This window comes from Peromyscus leucopus, chromosome 8b (genome assembly GCF_004664715.2).
Source record: "Peromyscus leucopus breed LL Stock chromosome 8b, UCI_PerLeu_2.1, whole genome shotgun sequence".
NCBI classification, from domain to species: domain Eukaryota; kingdom Metazoa; phylum Chordata; class Mammalia; order Rodentia; family Cricetidae; genus Peromyscus; species Peromyscus leucopus.
In genome coordinates, this window is record NC_051086.1 from 73007076 (window position 1) to 73022989 (window position 15914).

At 43.8% G+C, this 15914-nt stretch overlaps 1 protein-coding gene and 1 non-coding gene across 2 annotated transcripts in view; both read right to left on the reverse strand.

Moving 5' to 3' along the window:
- Positions 1-15914, reverse strand: part of Ankfn1 (ankyrin repeat and fibronectin type III domain containing 1) — a 153234-nt gene that overhangs the window by 70640 nt on the left and 66680 nt on the right. The window lies entirely within an intron of this gene.
- On the reverse strand, positions 7053-7160 carry LOC114699297. Its single transcript, XR_003735503.1, has one exon. It is a non-coding gene; the product is annotated as a U6 spliceosomal RNA (small nuclear RNA).

Consider the following 15914-nt stretch of genomic DNA (forward strand, 5'->3'; position numbering starts at 1 on the left):
TCTGTGGCTGACCTGTCCAGTGCTCTTCTCTGACATCCCCAAGTAGTTGTTCATTCACACTCTCCTCACCCAAATCCCATACTCCCATTGTACTATGTAGATGAATTTCTAAACAGTCTTATTAAATAAGAAACACAGAGCCAAACACAGGGGTGAACGCTGTAGAGATCAGAGAAATAGGAATAGCCATCAATTAACCTTAGCTCACCACGCCGCTGTAGCTTCCCAAGGGAACCGAACCTCTTCCTGTCTAACCTGCACTTTTATTGCCTTGCTGTTTTGCCTTCTCATTGACTCTTAGCCCAGCTACCTCACTTCCTTGTCATTGCTTGTCTATACAGACCTCCAGGTCTCTATGGTTGGTACTGGAATTAAAGGCATGAGTCATCATGCTTGGCTGTGTCCTTGAACGCAGAGACTCTGCCTGCCATGTGATCGGATTAAGGGTGTGTGCTACCACCACCTGACTTTTGTTTATGGCTGGCTATCTATGTTCTCTGACCTCCAGGCAAACTTTATTAACATACAAGTAAAATATCACCACATTTCAGTACAAATAAAATATTACCACAGTACTATGTGACTGTATCCTTTCATAGCATCTTTTACTGGTCCCAACCTCCCATTGTACTATGTGACTGTATCCTTTCATAGTTAACATCTTCCACTGGTCCCAACCTCCTATTGTACTATGTGATCATATCCTTTCACAGCATACTTCACTGGTTTTATAGGCCATGGTCAGGAAATGAATTGGATATCACAGGTAGGAGCATCTTACATAACTGTTTACATACAGGAAAGACAAAAAGCAAGCTGCACCACCTTAGGAGCTGAAGTCACATGGAAAACCTCTTGACAACAAGTCAGAAACATGAAGATTTATGATATATTCTCTATGACACCTTAATCTTTGGCAGTTAAGTCAAAGTGGATCTCAGTTTGCTGCCCTGTGGATCATCCATCTCTGGTTTTGGAACTGCAGTCTCTATCCCCTGCCTCACCTCTTGGTTTCCTGCAAGTTCAGCTTGCTTTCTTCACCCTCTAGGCATCACTGTCCTAAATTTTCTAGAGCTCCCATAATTGGTTGCAGCCCCGACATGGGACACGCAGCCATCTCTGGCTTCTCCTAGTTTTCGCAGTCTTCCTTTTTCTGAGCTGCACCTCAGCTGGGTTTCTCCCATCCTTTTGACTGCCTCTGATAAGATTCTCCCTGGTTCCCTCTTTTCTCCTTTTCAGTTGATGCTGTGTTCTTGGGGTGGGGTGGGGGGATCGCTGGGACCTTTTCTTTCACTCTGTGCTTGCTACTGATGCTGGCCTTCTCTTCTGCGGCTTTGTGGGTCTTGAAAGCGGGACTCTAGGTCTGGCCTCTCTTCTGCGCTTTAGGGTCCTCTGCTGTGGATATCGCTCTATATAAATAAAACGCTGATGGCCAGTGACCAGACAGGAAGTATAGGCGGGACAAGGAGAGAGGAGAATTGGGGAAACAGGAAGAAGGAGGGAGAGACACTGCAGCCACCACCAGGACAAGCAACATGTAAAGACGCTGGTAAGCCACCAGCCACGTGGCAAGGTATAGATTTATAAAAATGGGTTAATTTAAGATAAAAGAACAGTTAGCAAGAAGCCTGCCATGACCATACAGTTTATAAGTAATATAAGCGTCTGAGTGATTATTTTATAAGTGGATTGTGGAACTGCGGGGCTTGGGGAACCTGGAGAGAAGCCCTCCATCAAGAGTCCTCCTTTAAATCTCCCCATGAGCATCTCTGCTTTGTCTGACTTCTCCCTAAGCACGTCTTTGCCAAGAGTATTTTCTCAATGTTAACAATGGGCATTTCCATCTATCCAACTCTCAAACCCAAGTCTCTGAGCATCCTTGCCTTGTCTTTCTCCTACTTCCTTATAACCGATTGATCACTAAGCACAGAATTTCCACTTACAAAATGTCTCCTGCCATCTCCCCATTTCTCCTCCCATTATAATGATCCTGGAACCAAAACGACAAGCATCAACACCCAGGAGTTTCCTAACTAGGTTTTCCACTTGGCTCTTATTCATTATTCATATTCATTATTATTATGTCATTATTCACTCTTCCTCCTCAAATCTCTTCATTGTGTCCAGTTGCTTTGGGAATACAATGAAATCTTGAAAAGGCATTCAAGGATCTTCATATCTGGCCCCAGCCAGGACTACTGTCCTTGTCCCTTGCTGTGGGCAGGAAGAAGGGCTTTCTGCTGTATACATCTGTCTAACTGATCACTCTGTGTACTTTACTCTTTGTGACATTTTGTCTTTCAACCTTTGCTTGGTGGAATGCTGATGAGCCTACGAGACTCAACAAAGTCAACTCTGGAGTCCTCGGACATAATTAACTAAATACCCCTGATTTGTGTTCCCAGCATACTTTGTTAACATTTAACACTGTATTATGTTTTATGGTGTGTAGCTTTTTCCCTTGTTGATTGTGAGAAACCTGAGAAGTATCCCTTATTATTTCCCTCCCTGGTACTAAGTATAGATTTTGCTATTTGTGTATGTATACGCCCCTCCCCCCATAGTACTTTCTACAGAATAGTGATATTTTTCTTCAATGTAAATCTTTCCCCATCTCCTGTCTTTGAACCTCTCAGACATGTTATAAAATGTAATTAGAATCAAATGATTAAGATTATATATCAACTCCCAAGTCATGCCTTCATTGCCTCAACTTACATACCCTAAAACCTATAAACATATATTTTATTTGTTTGAGGTGGAGTCTCATTTTGTTGCCCAAGCTGGCCTGGAGCTTCCTATGTAGCCTAGACAGGTCTTCAACTCATGATGGCCCTCCTACCTCAGCCTTCTCATTGCAGGTGTGAGTCACCATATCTGGCTCACATATGTACTTTAAAGATGTATAGATTTTTTTTTTCCCAAAATGTTTTATTCTTGTGAGCTACTAGCTCTTAAAGAGACAGAGTCTCTTGAAGTGCAGTTGAGGGGACTTTGTTATCAGAGTGGAATAGCACACTGAACTGAAGACAAACAGTAGCAGGTTAACAAAATAATGAGGTCATTAGCATTATTCCAAGCCAAAGCAAGTAGCAGAGGCTGCAGAGACACTGCTCAGTTGAGAGCACTGGCTGCTTTTACAGAGCTCCTGGGTTTGGTTCCTAGCACTCACATGACAGCTAATAACTGCCCATAACTCCAGTTCTGATGTCTATCAGGCATGCATGTGATGCACATACATACACACATACAGGCACTCACACGTACAGATGAAATAAAAATAAAAAAAATCTCTAAAAGGCAGCAAATATACAAATACATCTAGAAAGAACAACATGTAGGGGAACACTCTAGGAACAAAAGTATCCTTGCTATAGTAATATAATGCTACGACCCTTTAATACAGTTCCTCATGTTGTGGTCTCCCCCCAAAACTGTTGCAGGATATTTGATCACACTGTGTGAAGTTGTCTCTGTTTTACCTCACCTGCCTGGGGCATCTTCTGATTGGTTTAATAAAGAGATGAATGGATGAATGGCCAGTAGCTAGGCAGGAGAGGATAGGTGGGACTTCTGGGGAGAGAGGGGAACTCAGGGGAAGAATCTGAGAGTTGGGAGATTTGCCATCCAGACACAGAGGAAGTTGGACCTAAGGTACCGAGGAGAGGTAATGAGCCACATGATAGAATATAGATTAATATAAACAGGTTAATTTAAGTTTTAAGAGCTAGTTGGGAACAAGCCTAAGCTAAGGCCAAGCTTTCATAATTACTAAAAAGTCTCGTGTCTTTATTTGGGAACTGGCCGTCCAAAGAATATCTGACTATACTCAACCATAAAATTATTTCCATTGCTATTTTATAATTATAACTTCGCCACTGTTATGAATTGTAATGTAAATATCTGTGTTTTCTAATAGTCTTAGGTGACCCCCGTGAAAGGGTCATTTGATGCCCACGAGTTATGATCCACAGATTGAGAACCGCTGCTCCAATTCCTGCTGCATTGACGAGACATCTCCACCTGCCCTTTTGTTCTTTGGTCCTTGGGATTCCTTCCGAGTCTCTGGCAGCCAAGTCCCAAGCATCACAATCATGCAGCCCCGAGAAGCTGTTGAAGGAAGACCGAACCCTGATACCCCTCAGACCTGTATGAGTCATTGGCCCAATTTCAGGAAAAGCTGTCTCTTTTCTACTCTCTGATGCAGAGCAGGAGAAACAACAATCTGAGGATCCAGATCACACTGGCATACAGTATGCAATGGTGGGACAATGGCCTCCTGAATTTCATTGCAAAATGGGACCCCCTCAAAGGGACCCACATTGAGACAGACCTGTGTCAACAGTGGGCAGTGTCAGCAGGACAGCCATCTGTCAGCGGCACCGGGAGTGTGTAGAAACTTCAGATCAAAAACTCCTGTCACCCAAGATTCCAAATAATGGGGGACACTCTTCTCTAAATCCTGATCCACAGGATGAAGACCCCAGCATGGATACCCAAGCTGAAGTTTTCCAGGGAAGGGCTGGGACTCTGGTCTAACAATTCAGATGACAGCCTCACATCAAAGGAAGGGTTTGGAAATATAACAGAGTTTTTGGCAGGCGATTAATGAGACTTTACTCAAAGATACAATGCTTAAGATTTCTGAAGAAACCACTATTTTTGTCTGAATAAAAAGTATTTATACTCTATTGAAATGTGCTTTATGAAAACATGTTTCAGAAGAACATGAGGCCTGGCTTCTTGACAGACCAAACAAAACCAAAGGCAGGTTTGTGAGGAGGTGGGTTCTGCTTTGGGAGTTACTACCAGGTCCCAGGGTCCCACCCAGTGTCTGATTAGATCCCGTGACTCATCGGAGCTTCATAGGTGAAGGAGTTTGAGAAAAAGAATTCATATCAGAGGGAAAACATTTTTTTCCTTTTGGGATAACCAGTCGGTTCCAGGCTACCAACTGCGTTTCTCCTCCATGTACTTCTTTGAGTGGGGAGTGGGGGTGGTGTGGGGTGGGTGGGGTTGTTTGTGGGGGGGGGTGGGAGGCAGTGGCTCTTTTTGGCCTGAAGCTACAGGAAAACGGAAGTCGCTTCTGATCAGCTGAAGAAGAAGGGGAGAATCGTGAGCAGGCATTGCCTTGAGAGCAACAGGGGATTTTAGGAAGGCAGCCAACATGCTCCCTCTGAAAAGTTCCTTGCAGGTGGTTTAAAGACTTCATAGGACAGTCCTGAGAAAATGGCATATGAGCCTTCCCTAAATCCCCGAAGGACTAGAGTGGTATAGATGAACTTTAAAACCAGATAAGCTATATAATTTGAAGATAAAGATCATAGATACTGTCTCTGTTTAGTTTGGGAAACAGAAACAGGGTTAAACCATGCAGTCCCTCATAACAACTAAAAACAAGCATGGAAAGGTGTCTGTGCTCCTTAAAGTCAGGCTTCGGGGCAGAACTGTGATTAACCATATTTATATCAGGTAACTACAGCCATTTCAAATGGCAAGCTTTGTGATTTTAACACAGATTTTATTTTTACCCAGGATTCAAAAGCATTGATTCATTTTGGGCAGTGTATGGTTTGAGTACAGTTTGTCCTGGCCATGTTGAACTTGGTCTCCAGGGTACCAGTGCTGGGAGGCAGGAGTGCCCTTGAGAGATGGTTTGATTGTTAGGAGGAATTAATGTCACTCTCACTGGAGTGCTTAATTACCTGGTTAGTTACCATAAGAATGGGTTATCTCAAAACAAGGCAGTCCAGCTGTTTTGTTTCCTCATATATTCCTGCTTTCAGGCATGAGTTGAAGAAGCATGATGCTCTCATTAGTATCATGTACCTGGACTTTCCAGCTTCCGGAACCATGACCCCCGGTACACACCTCTTTCTCAGATATTTTGTTCTAGCATCAGAAAATGAACTAAGACAGGGCTGGAAAGGCCTATCTTCACACCACAGTGATCTGATTGCAGCTATATAAAACACAGTTCAGAAGTTCAGGAAGAAAAGCACTCCTGACAGCCTGGCCCGGTCACATGAAATCTTCGACGTGATGGGAAGTGTCACAGACTCAATGTCAGAAGAAGACTCATGGCTCTAAAGAATTTGAGTGCACAAGCAGAGCACATGATCGCGAGCGGCAGAGTGCTGTGGCTCGCACATTTCCCTGAGTCTCAGGCTGCAGCTTTGCTTTGAAGGGTAAAGATGATACAGGAGCAAAAGCACCAACAGACAACACGGCATCCATGTTGAACTGATTTCTCTTGAGTTGACACAAAAAGAAAAAACAAACAAACCAGAACAACACGGGCCAACACACATATAAAACCTGCTAGCCCGCAGGTCCTCAAGTCACAGGTGTCCCCAGCCCATCTGTTTAGAGTGTACTCAGGAAGAGCATGCTGTGAAAGTTGTACTCACCCCCTTCCCCCCCCCCCCACCTCCAGCACCCCCTTCCCTGCATCCCCCAACCTCATGGCTTACACTGCTTTGTCTCATCCTCCAAAACTTCCTCCTGCCCCTCACTTTAAAGGATCTGGTACTGTAGTGTTCCCTGACTTCCCCGTGCGGAAGCATCCCTGCCAAGTCTCCCTCCCCCAGCAACTTTCAGACTTCCCCAAGAAACTCCTGTTTCTTTGTGTTGCCTCTTGCAGTAAAGAGGTCTGAGCGAGCGGCTTACATTTTAGAACTGCAATTCCCATGGTGGTCCTAGGAGCCGCCGCTGCGATAGAGTTGATGCTCCTTCGGGACAGGACCCCTCTGCAATTCCTGTTGCTCTCCAGAGCCGCCCGTGTTCGTCCTCACGGCAGTGTCCGCAGCTCTGGACATGCCAGGTAGATTGGATATCTGAGTTCTGATTTGGGGATGCCTGAAGTGTAACGTACACACAAATCTGATGCTGATACATAGAGACCCCTCCTCCCCGAGGCAGGGGTTTTCTATGTACCCTCGCTGTCCTAGAACTCACTCTGTAGACCTGGCTGGCCTCGAACTCAGAGATCCACCTGTCTCTGCCTCCCGAGTGCTGGGATTAAAGGCGTGTGCCACCACTGCCTGACTAAAAATAATACGGAACACTTTGTGAATTTGTGTGTCATCCTTGTACAGGGGCCGTGCTAATCTTCTCAGTATCATTCCAATTTTTAGTAGTGTCGGAATATGTCAAAACACAGTCAGAAAGAGAATGGCGGTTGGTTGAGCTGCTCCATTAGGGGTTAGGTTAGCAACTAACTCCTTTCTTCCATAGTCTAGAATCCTGGACTCTCCATTTGTCCATATATTGCCTGTTAGGAACCAAAACAGAAAGAGACAGACGGGGAAATAAAAAGACATTTCCGATTTCCTATCAGCTCTTCTATGGAACTGAAACGGCATTCTGGCTGGTCACACTCTGGCTGGCGCCTGAGCTAATGAATGGAATTTGGCTAGACGGCCCTGCCCAGCACCAGCATTATGAAATCTTCCTCTGAGCCATCTGAATGTGCAGTTTCTAACCTTGCAGGCCAAGCCCAGCACAAGAGGAACAGAGAGGAGTGGAAGGACACACCCACTGAGAGACCCACATTGCAATCAATCGCAGCCATTTCTAGCGATGAGAAAAAGGTGTCTGGGTACAGTGTGAACAAGTTCAACACTTGTGGCTTTTAAATTGGGAACTGACATGAAAACTGTGGCACTGGGGAGTCTTTTCAGCTCTGATAGAATGTGAGGTCAGAGTTGCTTGCATTTTTTTTTTTTCATTTTAAATTCCCTTGGTAGTCCTAGGAGCAGGGGCATGCGTTACTTTCAAACAGGAATCTTTATTGTTTGCACAGCACATGGTCATCCAGTTAATTAGAAAAACATTTTTCCCCAAATTAAATTTCCCTAGAAAAACAATGATTTAAATTAAGGGCAAAAGTCTCTCCCCTATACCCCAATATCAGGGACGCTTTCTTGCGCCTATTCCCTCTAGAAGATTAAAAGTAAAGTTGGAAGCATAAGGCTGTATTATTTATTTATTTATTTATTTATTTATTTATTTATTTATTTATTTATTTATTCAGTATTTACTGTTAGGTTCTGCCATCCACAAAAGTAGCCTGAGCTAATTTACCTGCATATATTCTCTGTGCTCTTAGGTTTTGCTTGTCCTATGGCAGCACTACACCAAGAGATAGCCAGGGAGCAGAGATGGGTAAACGCCCAGATTTTTTAAAGTAGTGATCAAGCGCTACAAGGCGCCTTGAAAGGTCTGCTACATCACCTTTGTCTTTGGCTTCTGAATTCCCTAACAGTTATACCGCTGTGACTTGGTGTGATTTTATTCTTTTTCTTGATCTTTTTGCCTGTCTATATGGGAGATATTGTTTTCACTATTCTTGCTACCTTCAGTAGTTCGACTTTTCTTGTCATGCTCAGCATGAAATGCGTTTTGAATACTTCGGTCCCTCAGAAACCCAGCTGCCACCAGTCACATGTCTCCAGGAAGACACGTGAGACCTTTTCTCTCAGATGCTGTCCTGACCCTCGGCCAGGGGAGGGGTGGCTTTCATTGAATTTTACTTCAGTGGTTTCTGCAGTCTGGGATGGCAAAGTCTACAGAATTTGCCCCAGTCAAGGAAATGGGAACCCAATAACCCTCAACCCCCCAAGCATCTTCTGAGTTGATTTATCTACTGGCTTTTTAAGGCTATTAAATGGAGTGTTGGGAAGATCCCAGAAAATGACCAAGTATAGAGTTCAAAATCTACTTATCAGGTCACATTTGGGACCATGCAGCGTAACAGTGTGACTTTTTAGGCGCCAAAGATAGGGAGATGGAGGAAGGCGGAGCTGATCTCAGGAGCCGCACAGGATGTGTGACGTCCCAGGCTGCAGTTAACTCATTGAAATCACTAAAATGATAGACATTTGGTCAACACAACTATCACTAAAAAATAAATGATATCGATGAAAAGCAAAATAAATAACACGAAGAAAGAGCAAATGCTCAGACTCTGCACTCCAAGGTTTACTCTTTCGCTCTTGAGGTCATGCACTCCTGTGTCTATGTCTGAACCCTGGGTAATGCTGCCCTGCCGCATCTTCTCAGCACCTGTCCCGTGAAGTCATGTGATCTTGGACTTGTCCACAGAGGGGATAGTTACACCATAGAATTAGCAGGCGATATAAATCACAGCTTAAAACAAGCTGTGATTTATGTTTCATGAGCTGTCTAGACCAAGTATCGGCAAACTGTCATTCCAGATCTGACCCAAGGCTGATTTTGTGTGGCTTGTAAGCAAAGGATAGTTTTAGGTTTTTTTTTTTTTTTTTTTTTTTTTTTTTCATTTTTAAAGGATTGTAAAAACAAAACATACACATAAAGATATGTGACAGAGACCATATGTGGCTCACAAAGCTCAATTTATTTACTCTCTGGTCTTTTGGAGAGGGAGTTTACTGCTCCAAGGTCTAGATTTAAGAAAGTAATGGGGAAGGTATTAATAATGCAGATTAAAGCGAACATTTTCAGGACCAGTAAGATGGCTCGGCAGGTAAAGGTACTTGTTGTCACTACTTGTCACTAAACTTGACGACCTGAGTTTGACTCTCATAACCCACTTGATGGAAGGAGAGTGCTGGCCAGGTTGTTCTCTGACCCCCCCCCCCCCCCCGCCAAATCATGACATGCATTTGCACATGTGTATGTGCATGCATGTGTACACATACACACATAAATAAGTAAATATACATTTTTAAGTGAACATTTCTGTGGCAGTTACATAGTAAATCACACAAAGAATTGAAAAAAAATTCTCTTCTAACATCTTAGATCTCTGATTTGATTTAATAAGGCCATTGCTTACGTTATTGGTAAGCAAGTCAGGTTCCCAAGAGGACTTCATTGCTTCATTTTTGTCTTGCTATAGTTAAGTGAATAAAAATAGCCAATATTAACATCAAAATTGTACCTACATATTAATTATGACTCTTGGCTACAGATTCAGGAGTTCAAATAAATAAGCAAATGTATCTGGGAAAAGTTATTGGATCATAAGGACTTTACAATAAAGAATATAGCATATTTTATTGGTATTTATAAATCACATGCTGTCCTTTCTTGCAGTAAAATTCATACTAGATTTATTTGTGTGTATATATGCATGTGTGCATCAGTCACATTCCCCCATGCCTCCCAAGGAACAAGTTAAGCATTTACTGTTGTACCAGTGGATAAATGCTATGAGATTGCTCCAGAAGACTCACTAACAAGTTGGATATGGTATCTGCTGATGGGTGCAGAGTTTTCTGGCATAAATTAGGTAACATTCTGATGGTAGTGGTCAAAACCAAAATACCCCTCCCCCCCACACACAAGTAGGTCTGAGTGGCACAGTCAGGATCAGGAAATCAGTTACCAACGACTTGCTGCCTAAAAGGCTTGAGCAGGGGCTAGCAGAGTGTCCATCCTTGCTACATCAATTCTTACTGCTTTATTCAGGGCTGGACCAGAAACTGGCACAGGACAGAGTGTGCAAGGTAGACGGCTTTGAACTCGACTGGACAACTGGTTGACAAACAAACCTGAATGTTGACCATTTGCATGGCCAGAAATACCAGTCCAGGGCTTCCAGTGGCCCGAGAGTGCTCCAGCATTATCCAAGCTTCATCATCAGTATTATGTCTTGTTATAATTCATAAGAATATTGCATTATCATACATGGCTATTATACTTTACTCCCCAGTTATCTGGGTTTCATGAATAGGCAGTTTTAGGACACGATGAACTGAAAATAGATTCATAGTTCACTAATCCAGATAAACTCCACTGTTGGAGTTTGGAACACTGCCATAGTGTAGAGTTGTAAGATGTCCAGCTAGATTGTCACTTGTTTAGACTTTAGACTTTAAAAAATTTTTTTTTGAGGAGAAACTTTTGGGGTAAATTTTGTTCATTAAAGAAGCATTTGCTTTTCAAGACTGTAATGAGCAAAAGCAGGGACTCAGAACTGAGTGGCACTTGGAGACTCCCCAGGCGAGGAGTAGCTCTTCCTGGGGTGAGAGCCCCTCTTCTGGATTAGCCTCCTGAATCTGAGATTTTTGTTTTGTTTTGAGTAGAGTGAAGCCCTTGCTACTTCAGGAAAAACTCCATAACAAGGTATTTTCCAATTCTGAGAAATACTACAGAAAGAGAGCAAATGATCAGTCGTCTCGTGTACACATGGCGAACAAGATTATTCTCCAAGCCAGACAGGCCCATCTTCATGGCTTCAGCTGGCTCTTCCTGTGTAAGACCATCCCAAGGGGACTTGATGGTTATTGGTGACCTGCCCTCATAAAAGGAGGGCATAGGAAGCGCCATTGGATCCTCACCTGAGTGTTCAGCCACTCCTCCCAACCAGGCATATGCAGTTCTGTTCTTACTGCACAGAGCTTCACAGTCTCAGTGAGAGTCTGCGAGTGCATAGGCTAGGGAGGATAGACGGAATGGGTGGTGGGACAGCTATGCTATCTTGGGAAAGCTATCATCTAAGACCATCGGAAAACACAGATATTTACATTCAAATTCGTAACAGTAGCAACATTACAGTTATGAAGTAACAACAAAAATAGTTGTATGGTTGGGGGTCACCATGCCATGAGGAGTGGCATCAAAGGGTCACAGCATTAGGAAGGTCTTAGGTGACCCCTGTGAAAGGTTCATTTGACTGCCTGAAGGGGTTGTGATCCGAAGGTTGAAAACTGCTGCTTTAGGGCCACCTGTCATTCTGCCTGTAACCTACTCACACTCTGTAAGTAACCCTGTTTCTCCAGGTTGAACTTGGAATCCATCTTTGCTTTGTCATTGGGACTTTAGAAGAAGTGGGGATGTGTGTGTGTGTGTGTGTGTGTGTGTGTGTGTGTGTGTGTGTAGGGATAGTACCTAGTTGGCCCCAGGGCAAACATTACTGAGACCACATACAAGGTCTAAGATATATGGCCAATTCACAGTTTTTTGAATCTTATTGTGTGCTCAAGACATTAAAACCACCAGCTGAGGGGCCATCGTGAGAACGCGTCAGCTTCCCTGTCAGGGCCAGGTGATGGAGTTTTTTCAGAGACAGGTGGTTTTGCTTTCTTTTCCCCATGTTGTTGTTGTTTTCTTTTCCTTACCACATTTCCTTCAAAGATTCCCATTCATTGAGGGAAGGACCCATGCCACACCGACTTTGGCATCCGCCCTACTTCTCTTAGAAGTTAGGGAATCGGGGCTCAGGTCATCTGGGTCGTTCTCATCTCATTTTGATCCCCGTAAACTACATAATAAAGGCCTTTTTACTGGGTACTTCACATGGCTCCTTGCATTTCTCCTCTCCCCAGGGAAGGAAACCCAAAACTTTATCTGCTAATATTTTATAGACCATTTTATCATTTATTCTTCGAATCCTGCCAGACAGACTAAGTCAGTCTAAGGGATCTGACTAACTTAGTCCAAGTGGCAGGACTCTGAAGTCAGGTCTTCCTGCTCCACTTCAAGTGCCCTTTCTTGCTGAGCCTTGGGGAAGGTCTCAGCCCCTCTGCATGCTTCAGAAGATCGGGTTTCCCCACCTCTGGCTTCCCCATACTTGGTTGTGTGTTCTCACTTTCCAGTTTCGAGAGCCCCAGACACGTCAGGCTCCCCCTCTCAGGAAATTCAAACATACTGCTCCTTTTGCTGGAAATACCCCTCTGTCCTCTTCTCTCCTCCTTTTCCTCTTCCGGCCTCTTAACTTGCATAGTCTCCCCGCCCCAGGAATCACTAAAGACATCTCTTTTGCACAGAAGTCTTTCTGACTCCAAAGACAACTGTAGGTCTCTCTTTGTCTCTCTCTGTCTCTGTCTCTGTCTCTCTCTGTCTCTCAGAGTGTCCAGTGCTGTTCTTCTGCAGCAGAGAGAGTAGAGCTGTGCAGTTACCTTTACTCCTGTGACAGAGACTCTGATCACCTTGCCCACTTCTGTGGTCCCTAGAAGCTAGCAAATGCAAATACACATTTGTGAAATTAATGTTTGATCTTTTTATCTGCTGCTGCTGCTGGATTTATTCATTTTAAAATTGTATATATTTAAGATGATGTGGTCATTTATTAAATACTCATAGTGAGATAATTTTTAGGGCCAGTCTAATTAATATATTGACCATGTCACATAGTTACCCTTATTCTTATGAAAATAACACTTAAAATTTACTTTCAGCAAATTTTCAATATATGGCACCATATTAGCTATAGTCCTCGTGCTATCCACTTGATCTCTGTCTGTTCTCCACTGCTTGCTCATTTTAATGAGATACTAGCGGAGTCCCCGAAGACTGGCCCCTGGGATGCCCAGTGCCCGAATGAAGGGTATCTTTATAGGCAGTGTGCGTTGGGCCCGATGTTTCTTGACGGTGTGTAGGAATCAGCAGCAGAGGCTGGGTTGATGGTCTTAAGAAAAGTGCTCCAGTTGTTTTCAAAGAACCAATAATGATTCATGCCACGAAAATGAAAAGCAAGAAGAAAGTCTTGAATTAAAAATGTGTAATGGTTCATGGGAAAGTAACACAAAGCATTCACCGGAGGATGCTGAGAGACCTTGTGTTAATATTTATTGGGGCATTGTGTTTTCCTAATAAATTCTTCACTCAATTCTCATGAAAATACTTTGTGGTAAACACCATTTCCCTCATTTTACAGAAGAGCTATCTGAGACTCAAAACTTTGAAATAATCAGCTTGAATCCATGTAGTTCATTAAAAGAGGGTTAGTTCTGATTTAAAGTGCTCTGCCCTAACTCCCTGAGTCCACACAGGGAGAAACTGACAGGGTTCACCAGCCATTTGAGGTCTTCTGTGCTTAAGGAAGTCCCATCAAACAGCTTGCAGTACTGGACTTCTGCTCTGTCAGCCCAAGCAGGGACTCCTGGAAGGCCCCTCTGTCCCCTTTCCTGTGGCCCAAAGGGCTGTCTTCAATACTGTGTTTTCCTTGTGATGATCTCAAGAGGGAACGATGGTTGGGGGTAGGAGTCACCAAACAGAACAGGGGACCCTGAGTCTTGCGAGAGTATATTCTGTATTCTCATGACAGGTACATGCGGGAATGGGAGCCAAGATAAGCACTGATGAGAGAGAGAGAGAGAGAGAGAGAGAGAGAGAGAGAGAGAGAGAGAGAGAGAGAGAGAGAGAGAGAAGGAAGGAGCGAGTGAGCAGCTATGTAACATAACAGTCACTGAAGACTTGGAGAAACTGCTGGCCTGTAACCTGAGTCTGCTTCAGACCATGCAGCCACTGGCCCTCCTCTCCACCACCCTCTAGCAGCCTCCTTGAGCACGCCCATTTCCCAACAATGCTTCTTTTTTGTTCCACCTGTTTCTCTCTTCCCTGGCTGGAGACATGCAAGCTTAAGTATGTGATAGGAAGACAGACATGGGAACAAACGAATTCCCAAGTGGTGACTCAGGATCTGAAGGATTTTAAGAGAGAACAGAAATTAGTAAGTAAATAAGAAGGAGAAAAGGACCACCTCAGGAGCAGCCCAGTGGAGGTCTCTTCTCTGTCTCACGGAGGGGAATGTGCTGTTTGGGGCCTTTTCTTTCTGTGTTTGTTTTCACATTCTACTGTAAATTACTCGACAAGGTACCTTATTGATCCTGAAAAAAATTCAATCTTTAGATTTTCCCATCAAGGCAAGAAAATGTGTTCCACGGCTTCCTAGGGAGACAAAGAACCTTATTTTCTATTCCCAGGCTCAGCCTGCACTTCTGTGAGAAGGTTCAGCCTGGGTAATGTTGAGGCACACAGCAACATGTCCACATAGGAACTCCTTTTTTGGGGAGTCTCACATAGGCTTTAGGGCATCAAAGAAAACTTCGTGTTGAAAGCAATAGGTCTGTGTTTTCTCCAGATCCCTTGAAGGGTGAAACATCAAGAGGTATGCCGTGTCCCTTAGCAGGGGCGTTGGAAAGAACCAGGTTACTTTCCTAGCATTATCTCTCTCATATTTGTTGCCTTTGGCTTCTGCATTTCTGCTTATATGTAGTGCCTTTAAAACTTCAGCACCCACCAAGTTCACTGGAACCGGAGGTTTAGACCTAAACTGTATAATGTCGAGCATTTTCAAGCATGTATGCTTTATATGTAGACTGGCCCATACACGCCCTTTTTCTTCGACCATGACTACAATGTAGTAGGTGCCCAAGAAAGAGATCTAAAAGAAGCGAAATGCATTTAAGAAAGGAGTCTGTCAGTCACAGTTGAAAAGGAAGAACAAAATCACTATTTTGTAAATCTTCAAGAGAGGTCACCATTGTTAAGGTGGTGGGGAAAAGTCCTCCTCAGTTCTTAGGAAATCTTTTGTCTCTTATTGTTTGTTCTAAGACAGCCAAGGTAGGACAGGGAAGTCACTGGCAATAATTGCATCTTGGGAGGAAGGTGCTTGATCCATGGAGGGTGGAGAGAGAATCCTGTGGACTTCCTGGAAGGAGCACCCATACTAGGTGTACATAAATATAGATAACTGAATTTATTGAATTCTGTATATAACACCAAGCTAATTGTTGGCACATCTGAGAGAAAGTCAAATTCATCTTTAAGTCTAACGATGACCAACTGATTAATTTATAGGTCTTTAACTGAGACCCCACTAGAGGCCAGGCATTGCAAAATGCTGGGATGAAAATATGAAAATCCTGACTTTCACTCTCAAGACTATCATCCACTGGGGGAGGCTAACAAGTGAGTGTGAAAAAATCCAAACAGATCGCTATGAAAGGGGTGGCCTCAGAGTGGGGTCAATCTCAAAAGCTGGGGGCGAAGTCGGGGAGAGATCCAGGAGGGTGGAGCTGGCTCCTGGCAGAACCAGGAGGGGTGTAGGTCTGTTGAGGGAGGAGAGTGGGGAAGGGTGCTCCAGGCAGAGCTGCAGTGTGTACACAGGCACAGGACCAATGAGTGGCGATTATAGGCAATAG